The sequence below is a fragment of the Fulmarus glacialis genome, unplaced genomic scaffold (assembly GCF_000690835.1).
Source record: "Fulmarus glacialis isolate BGI_N327 unplaced genomic scaffold, ASM69083v1 scaffold7744, whole genome shotgun sequence".
Classification (NCBI taxonomy): domain Eukaryota; kingdom Metazoa; phylum Chordata; class Aves; order Procellariiformes; family Procellariidae; genus Fulmarus; species Fulmarus glacialis.
Genome location: NW_009209863.1, coordinates 1 through 8,935, shown reverse-complemented (window position 1 = coordinate 8,935; position 8,935 = coordinate 1).

The window sequence follows — 8,935 nt, the reverse complement described above, 5'->3', positions numbered from 1 at the left end:
CCCTCTGTTGCTTTCTCTCTCTCATGTAGGATCTGGATCATATTCCAAAGCGGCATCATAAAACAAATGGGCTATACTTTCCAACAGCTGCTGCTTTTTTTTTTTAGCAGGGAGGGGGAGCAGGGAATGGGAAGCAGAGGGGAAGAACAGCAGGGGACGGCAGGGCGGGCGGTGAAGACATGTCACATTGATGTAAGGTGGTTTGCAGAAGAGATTACCACTGTCTAGGAAAAGCTCCAGCCTACGCTGTCATAAACAGTTTAAAAGGCTCGTCACAATTTTTGTACAGCAATAGATCTCAAGCTTAGGGTGAAAAAGGACAGATGCATCTTACGTTCAGCTTTACATTATCAAGCTTTACTTTTTTACATCTCCTTCATTTTAACCAAGTTAGTCCAATCACTTGCTCTCTTTCCATTTCTGTATGTGGATCTGACCAGTGAGAAAGAGAAGCCATCAAAAAATTGGATCCTCTGTGACAATCTAGCTCCATAAGTGGAAAGCTCCTCAACAGTTTCTGACCACAAATCTCCATTTCAAAACCCAGAACCTAAAACTAGCCAGCAGTTATGATGATTTTTCAGAGCTTCGCTCCCAAGAAACTTATTTATCACCCGGAATGAGCACCCAAGCTATGAAGATACAGAAAATCTGTGTTTAGCTTCCTGATCACACTATCAAGTGTCTCCAGCTATCTCATTTTTTAACATCAGCAAATAAACCTCTACTTCTGCAGACATTACAGACTAACGGAGCTCTTGGGTTTCCCGTACAAAAGCTGGGGCCATATGCTCTACAAGCTTCAGACAAAACTATCACCTTACCTCTCCAGATTTGCTGTAATGCTTCTCGTCCTAACCTTTCTCGCCTTATTAATGGAAGTCTGTTTTATCCGGGGCTTTGCAAAAAGCTGGATTTGGAGCCAGCTTGGCCCCTCATTGGCCACTTCCCACCAAATCCCCCGGCCGGCGCAGCACTGTAATCGCGGCACGGTGTGACGAGGGTCCTGCGGTAATGACTGGGCTGATCAAACCCTCGGCATATGCTGGACGGCTCCGCTGTTCACCTCATTGATTCAATTAACTCCCCCATGATGGGTGGGATCATTATAATGCATGCCTCATCCAGCAAGGCTCTATTAAGCATTAAAATTTCATAGGCAGCATTTATCGTCAGCGTGGTCGTTTCTCACAGGCAGAGCCAGATCTCCAACGAGAAAAGACCCGAGCCCCGAAAGCTCGGACTCCAGCGCTTTTCCCTCTGAACAAACGAGCTGGTTCTGCCAAACCTGCCGCCAGCCCAGCCTGGGGACCCTGCGCCACCGGAGAAGGAGTGGAGATGTTTTCATCTGTGGTCACTCTCCCATAAGTGACTAGGAGGTTTGGACACTTCTCTCCTGATGCCCGGTGCTGTCGAGGGCTGGGCTGAGCCGTCCCCGTCGCAGCAGAGGGAGAAGCGGGCGCTTTCAGGACGTGACTCGTCTGTCCTGTTTCAGCAACTGGCTTTAGGGTGGGATGAATCCTGCCCTCCGGCCTCGGTGTCCCTCTGGCAATGTAAATCCCACCATCAGCAAGAGAGTTTTAAAGATCCTGAGGCTTTTAACTCTGCTTACAAGCACTGCTGAAACTTCGGGTTGGGCAAGTTAAAAAACCCAGCAAACAAGCCCCTCTGCTTTATCTTTTGCTCCTCAGGGCAGCCGTTCAGTCTTTTACGGAACTGAAGAGCAAGTGAAACCCAGCCCAAAGTGAAGTCACTGCCTGGTGACCAAACAGTCTGCAGGGGCTTGGATTTCATCCACTAGTAATTACCCTGTGGTAATTAAGGAGTACTCACCCTGGAGAGAAAACTCTGGAGAGAGGAAAAAAAAAAGTTTCTTCCCCAGTGTCTAACAGCCACTCTCTCCTCTTTGCCACGAAGACCTTGGTCCTCCCAAGTTCAGACTGGCCTCTCTGAGGCTCTCCAGAAAAGGAACAATCTCCCACAGAAGAGAGACCCCCCACCCTGGCAAAGGTTCAAGATTGAACTGTCTGGGCTGCTAGAGGAAAAAAAGTCTCTGCAAATAATCCAGCAGATTGGGCTGGAAGTCAAACAGATGCTCTGACTGCAAGGTGATGGGAACTCAAGGCTGAAGGGACAACCCTTGCAGCCTCGCTGGCTCTGTGGCCACACACTTCATGTAGAAGGAACTGGAATTTGTGATGAACTGAAGTACAATTTCAAACAGAGCGTGAATGTGAGACAAAACCCCAGAGAGCCTTAATTTGGCATGGAGAGAGACCCTGACCGTACTTGCTGGGGTTATGCAAGTGACATTATGTAAGCTGGCCACCAAGGGCATCAGGAGATGTTCTGTCTTGTGCATGTTTGTGAGCTGTAAATCCCAAACCTGTTGTTGAATCAGCCCTGTCCTCAGTCGAGCTGCAGAGCAGAGTGCAGGGGAAATGGCATTCACTACAAAACTTTGGGTCTAGCACAGACCTTGCTCATCAGCATCCTCCTTTCTTGTACCTGCCCAAGGTGCACAAATACGTCAGCATTTCAAGGGACTCTGGGTGTCTAATTTGAGACACTTTGTGCTTCAATACAAGCGGTTGTTTGGCACCTCTTCCAAGACAAGCCAAATTAGAACTACGACAACTTGCAGATGTTCAAATTTATCTCTCCAAAACAGTTAAAAATCAGATGCCTCAAATTGCATCTCATTATTATGCCTGAAACTTTTGCAGTCCCTAAAAACTGGCATGAAAAAGTTTTAGTCTAATTCTGAACAAGCCAACACAGATGCCTTTTACAGCCAGACAAGTATGCACAAGGCTGAGCACAGTTGTGACGTGCGTCTCTTCAGTGGCTGGGATTCAGTGTGTCATGTTAAATGTTTCTTTCTCCAGCAGTAAGGTATTACCTCCAGATCAATCCTCCTGTGAAGGCACGAACAAGGCAGCTCTGGCTAAATGCTTCTCCAAAGCAAGGCTTGCTTAAACTACAAGTCACCCTGAACATCGAAAATTGAAGTGCAAAATTCAAAAGCTTTTCAAGCACTTTCAAATGATCGTCAAGGAATATTCAATGTGAGGGGAAAAAAACCCACAAACCAACAGTGAGCACCTTGCAACACTGGCAGAGTTCAAATATGGTTTTTTGGTTTTTTTACATTGAAAATCTACCATTGTGACTGGCAAAGGCATCAATCACTTTGAAGCCATGCCTTTTTAATTATTTCCTCAAAACACTTATTCCCAGAACTACAACCACAATTGGTTTACAGAGTTTATAAATCAATGATCTTCCACCACTGATTAACACAGCAGGAGGACAACTTGCCCCAGGGAACATCCTCTAGCAGTTACTGGCATTTTATCAAATTCAAAACCAAATACCTGAGATGTACAAATAAAGGAGATTTCACTTGTCACTTCACAGGTAAATAAGTAACTTTTTAAACCCACTTTGGGAACGAATGTTTTCCTATTAGCATCTACATTCACAGAGTTCTCAGAATTCAGTTCCCATCAATGCCCTGGAGCCACAGCTGTCTGTATTCCCAGCTCATCCGCACATCTGGCCTGCCCAGGACTGTGGCAGCTTTGTGATGCTGACGGGAGAAAAGGAAAAACCCAGCTAACACACCACGGCTTTCAGCTGAGCACAGAGAAGTGAAAAGAAGAGCTCTGAGCGTGTTTGTCGTAATGAGGAGGAAGACAGATGTCCAGCTCTTAGGTAAAAGAAATGCAAAGAGAGGAAGTTATTGCTACGAGGACAGGAAAGAACAAATGGCAAATAGCAGTTCTTAATAATAGTGCTGATAGGCAACAGAACCAGCAACAAACAATTGGTATTTACAGAGGATGACATAATAGAGACCAAAATTATTTTAGAACTGCTGAGCTGATCATATTGTTTCTGTGTTTTCCTTTGGGTCACTAACTAGATTAATCTTCAACAAGCCTGCAATTGTGGCTGGGCATAACTCTTCAGCGTGCGCTGCACGGTTCACAGAGCTGCTTTCCAGCTTGATGTTGCACCTTTCTTTTCCTTCCCTCGATGGATGCCAAGGGCCTGCAATCTTCGTTTTGTCCTTCCATATTATCACAAGAATTTGCAGTCTCTTTTTTACCTCTTGTCTTTCCAGAGTATTTTAGGCATAAATTAGGATGTTAACTGTGAGCTCACCATTTATCTGAAAGACAAAGGATGCTGAAACTTCATCAAAGATTTTTTTCCCCCCAATAGTTTAAATAGATCTTAAACAGATGTTAACCACGAAAGACATGGCTCACATCACTCACTTAACTATCTTCCTTACTCAATTGCCTTCCTTTCCATTGCGATGATAATGTTCTGTGCTTCCCAACCACACTTGCTACATTTATAGCCAAATTAGAAAATCAATTCTCTGCAACGAGGAAATAAATGGACCAAAAAGAACTCCAACCTTCAGACTTTCACTCACAACCCAGGGATAAGAGAGACCACAAGCCTCGAAGTACAGACTGACCATTGAAGATGATGGTTAAAAGTGTGGGTTTTCAGCCCAATGGTCTGCTTCACTGGGGGATCTGGTCTTCAACGTTCCTGAATACGTGCAGTTAGGAGTCTAAAAAAAATCCACCGTCATCTTTAGGAGTCTTCTCTGGAAATAAACAAGCGGACAAAGCCCATGACTGCTTTTTCTCTCCCCAGGTTATATGTGGCAGGACACCTGCTGTCAAGTTACTCCTTTGCACCTTCCCTTAAGGCAATACCAAGGAACGAGATTCTGCGATAACCACCCGAGTTTCTAACGCTACCTCCAGCAGCGATGGGTAAAGCCAACCCTAAAGGGACCATTTCATCGGCAGAGACACAAATGCAGCTGCGTGTTTCCACCTGTTGGAGTTGTGAGCGGTGATGTTCGCCCTTGAGGTCTGTTGTTTATGCCTTACTCCACTGCAAATCACAAGAGCTGCTCCTTCAGAAATAGCAGTAATGAAAATACAGCAGACTCCTTTTCAAGCATGACAGTTACCGGAATAGGACCCAGTGTGAGACAAAGAGTAAAAATAATTGGCTGTATTTTTCACTCAGACCAAATGTTCTATTCCTACAAGATATTCATAGCAAGAAACATTGTCTACCAGGACATAAATTAATGTAAGACAGGAGTCAGACTCTATCAAACTCAATAATGCAATGCATTTATGATGAATGTGCAGAGAGAACATTCAACAGTTCAAGTCAGAGCGGTGGGGTTTGGTTTAAATACCTACTGGAAAAAAGCAACAGAAAGCCCAGAAATATCCTGGATTCCTCTAGAAAGACCAAAACATGCAAAGTAAAGTTACAACTACAGCTAACTTGACTGTGACCCCTCACCCGTTACAGCCATGCAAACCCCAAGTGCAAGATAAATCTGCCCCATGAACTCACCAGTCCCTAGCTGGATAATAAGTGATTTATTTTTATTGTAGAAGAGCCTTGAAACCCCAGTCCCATGGTACATATGCTGATGTTACTAGGTATAAATGCAAACAGTCCCTGTGTCAGAAAGTTTATGGAGGTAATGCCATCTGCAGCGTGAGACACGGAAATGAAATTCCTCTCTGCTAATCCCTGAGCAAGACAATTCTTGTTAAATCTGATCTTTCAGCTGAGATAGCATTCTGTAACTCAGAAAGCAGACATCATATTTCTGTGCCTCAGAATGATGTTTGCAGACTCCAAATACAGCCGATAAAGTCAAGAGGACTTTCAGGATTGGGATTAATTGCATTAATGGAAGATCCACAAGCTCTGTGGCACATTTCACGACTGCCATATGAAGGATGGATGACAGAAGGAGTGGAAAGGCACAACTTATTCCACCCCAGGCCTACAAACCAGCACTGCATATTCTCGCAAACCACATTGCGTCCATAAATCTCCAGGGGCTTTCCAGAGGAGGTGAACAAGGTCTTCTGTATTTGCTACAGACAGAGACTGAGGTGCAGAGAGCTGGCACGGCTTGTCCAGAACGGCTCCGCAGGCTGGTGTCAGCACCGGGACGAGGACCCCGGCTTCGGCAATCAACCCGACTGCGGAGCTGCCCCCGATCCCACACAGGCTGGGATGAATGGCCGTGTCAGCTGAGGCTCTCCTGGCTGTGAAACATTTGCATGGGGAAGTTTCTGAATGAATTCCAATCAAAGGGACACCATACATGCCAGAAACTATCACCTTACAATGGAAAACATGCGGCTGGAATAGGAGACCTCTCATTGACTGCAAGGGGTCAGATTCATCCTTGGGAGCCGTGGCAGAGCTGGCAGAGCTTTCCCAGAGGTAACGCGAAGGCCGGTGTAAGCACGCCCGGACCCATGCTCATCTGTGACTTGGCTGGCAAAGCACGGTGTGATCTCAATGCGTAGGCTGTGTGTTGAAATGCTGGGGCACAGAGCAGCCCAAACCAAGCACATGATTATTTAAATATGCTTTTAATACACAAAGCAGGAGAAAGAAAAATCAGAGCTGGAATCCTCGAATCCCATACTGCTGGGGGATAGAGTTGCACATGAAGACAACCTTTCCTTGGGAACTGGGAGCTATGCCAACATCCGCTCTCTTTTGAGAAAATCCCCTCCTCAAAACCAGCCAAAGGCTGCAGTATTTTACACCGAGACAAACTAAACTTCTGCTAATCGAACGGCCTCTAACTTTCACGTTACGCTGGCCAGCCTCAGCAAGCCTGGTTCCTCAAATAGGGCACTTTTGCAGAACACCCCTGCACGACACCCCCTCTGCTGCTCCGCAGACCCTCCCACCTGACCAGAGCTGCTCCTTGGACATAATGCCAACCACTGTGTTTCTCAATTCGCAGTGATGCCCTGGAACTGGACTCCCGTTTAGCTGCACACGGGGTGGCTCATTGTCTCAATCTGGCCAAGTCCTTCCCACCATTCCTCCCGCATGATTCTTGGTTATGGTGCATTTAATGTCTGGAGGCATGACCTGCCCAGTAATGAAGAAAGTGGTAAAGAAGCAGGGTCAAGAGGTTCGGTTCCCACTCACCATTTGATGCAGATGGTCCCAGCTGTCTACCGCACTGCTTGCTGGTCTTTAAAGAAACATTAATCTATTTTAATTCCAGGCTATCTTGACAGTACTGGTTTTTAAAAGCTGTTACTGCTCAGGATATCATTTATGGTTATTTTAATTAATAGAGTCCTCCTACCTTCACTAAATGCAATCTGCAGCTCGCTTAAGTTGCTGATGAAAGGAATTGTTTCCGACAGCGTGCTGTAAGGCAGAGGGTCTCTCCAGCTGTCTCGCCCTGTGGGCTGTCCTTGGCACGGCTGTGCTCACAGCAGCTCCAAGACTGCACTCTGACACCCTGATAATTTGTTGTTAAAGTAAGTTTTTAAGTTTGAGTAACAAAAATTGGGGGATGGAAGGGGGAAAGAATGTGACTAGTGAAAACCAAACGTATGAAGATCTAGGCTACTTTCAGTTAAGTCGCAAGTAGTCCTACTGAAGGTGACAACTGCCCCTTCCCAGTTTTTTAAGCCAAGTATATACATAAATCTTTGCCAGCCTAAGGCCTTGGTTTATTAATATAATAGAAATTGTCGCATTTTTACAATTTAAAAAAATCTGTTACTGCATTATAGCAAGGGTATGAACAAACCCACAATCTTCTCATTTTAAGTATTTTTCGGTTTTCACATTAAGTGTGAGGGATCTGCCTTTCTTTCGAATACATTCAAATTCTTCAGAAGTTATGTTGTGCGCTACAAAACAGGCATGTTTTAGACTCACAGGTAAAGGTGCAATGTTTAGGCTTCTGTACAAAATACTGCTCAGATAATGAAACGGATTTGTTTAGAAGACAAAACACAGATTTAGCAACCTTATGCTAAGCATGCTCTTTTGAAAGTTACTCTTTTTAGCCATCTCGCTTTCCAACTTGTTCAGATTTTAAAGATCTTCCAGATCATAATGTACATGTCCTGGTTTACAGTTTGCATTTCATTCATCGCACCCAGTGTACAGAACACCAGTGACTCTCATTTTCCTTTGTTTTAGATTGTCTTCCAGCTCCTCTGTTTGCTAGGGAAACGTTGGTAACGCTAGCAGGTGAAATGTCACTGTTTGCTGCCACATTTATTCAGAGTAAAGCAGGGCTGCCCAAGCCCGTGTTTCACAAGACACGTCCAATCTGCAGGAGCCCAGCTATCTCCAGCGCAACAGCAAGTCCCCGATCTGCCCTGGGCACAGCTGTGATTTCGCGTGTCTCTGTATTGACTCAAATGGTGTTGCTTACATGCAAAACATTTCCCGTAATGCGGGCAGGATAGCAATACTGCATATAAGCCCATTTTGTAAAACTCCAGTTAGCACAAATATCAGCATCCTATTAAGAAATCAACATCCTATTAAGTCCCAAACCGGGAAGCTTTTGTGCATTCAGAAACTTCACCCACCCGTTTTTGCTCTGCCTTGTCTTCCCCTTTTGTTCTCATTATCTATTTATCTGAACAACGCACTGCTCCCCAGCCAGACCTACCAAGCACTGGAACCCTATTTTGGAAAGTATCAGCTCTTCCTACCAGTCCACCCCTAGCAAGCCCCAGGGTACCAACAACACCTTCTGGCTTGTGGACAAGCCCAAGCAAGTTCAGCGAGTGAGGTTACCGTCTGCACAGGAGCGGGAGGACGGAGAAAACAGTGTTGGTTTATGACAAAGGCTTTCCTATTAAAGAAGAAGTATTTTCAGAGGGTACTGGAGGTGGCAAGCGCACACTCCCTTTACATCATTTTGATTCCCGTAAAGTTACTCTTGTCGGAGATTTCTGTAAATGTTTTTGATTTCTAATCTACGCTGGCATCTTTTCTGTGAAGCCACGCGCACCCCCGGAGCCCCCCGTGCTCTGTGCTTCTCTGGCAGACGAACGGACCGGCGGCATCCCACCGGCCGGCGCTG